Here is a 1,083-nt window from a genome sequence, read left to right as displayed (position 1 = left end):
GTTGTCAAGAAGAATCAATGGATTGTCGTGTGACCGGTGATGGAACTCTCCTTCATGACGTTAAAGATCACAATCAAAATCGAGTTGTAATAACGGCCGACAACTCAACGCATTCGGTCAAAAAGGAAGGTAATGTTATTATTGATGTTAATAATGATACATTTACTTCGGAAGATGTTTATCTTGTTCCTAAATTGACCAAGAATTTAGTTTCGGTACCTCAAATTAACGAATCCGGAAAGCATGTTATTTTTGGTCCAACGGATGTGAAAGTCCTTGAGAATGTCAAGGAGATTGTGGGTGATGTTCTTTTCACGGGAGAAAAGAAAGGTTCTTTGTTTGTGTTGTCCGCAAGTGAGGCTTATGTGAAGAAAACAAGTCAAACCGACAACAGAGCTATTTGGCATGCAAGACTAGGCCATGTGGGATATCAAATGTTACAAAAGATATTCTCACATAAGCTAGTAGATGGTATTCCTCGATTAAAGAATGTTCGTGAGGAGGTAATATGCCAAGGGTGTCAATATGGAAAGTCACACCGACTTCCATATAAGAAGTCAACAAATCGAAAACAAGGTTTGCTTGACTTGATTCATACGGATTTAATGGGGCCAATGTGACGACCCGGGAATTTCCGACTAAATTTAAACTTAATCTTTATATGATTTCGATACGATAAGCAAAGTCTATAATATTGAGTCTAAAAATATTTTTGAACTGATTTCATATGTGCAATTATCCTTTGACTATTCCCGACGATTCACGAACAAGTGTTGTAAAAATATATAAATATTCAATAAATATTATCATATCATATATAATATAATTAATAAATTAAATGTAATTACAAGTTGAATTATAGTTGTTATATCATTATTACATTCATATTTTTAATATCAATATTAGTACTACAAATATGAATATAATATGAAATTTGATACATTTATTTATTATAGTATCATTATTATTAATGTTGGTGTTATCGTTGTTAAAATCATTACTAATATAACTAATAGTGAAATTATAATTTTAGTTATTGTGACTAATATCAGCATTATCAATAATATCGAAATTATAAATTAT

The sequence above is a fragment of the Rutidosis leptorrhynchoides genome, chromosome 3 (genome assembly GCF_046630445.1).
Source record: "Rutidosis leptorrhynchoides isolate AG116_Rl617_1_P2 chromosome 3, CSIRO_AGI_Rlap_v1, whole genome shotgun sequence".
NCBI lineage: Eukaryota > Viridiplantae > Streptophyta > Magnoliopsida > Asterales > Asteraceae > Rutidosis > Rutidosis leptorrhynchoides.
Note: the sequence above shows the minus strand (reverse complement) of the source record.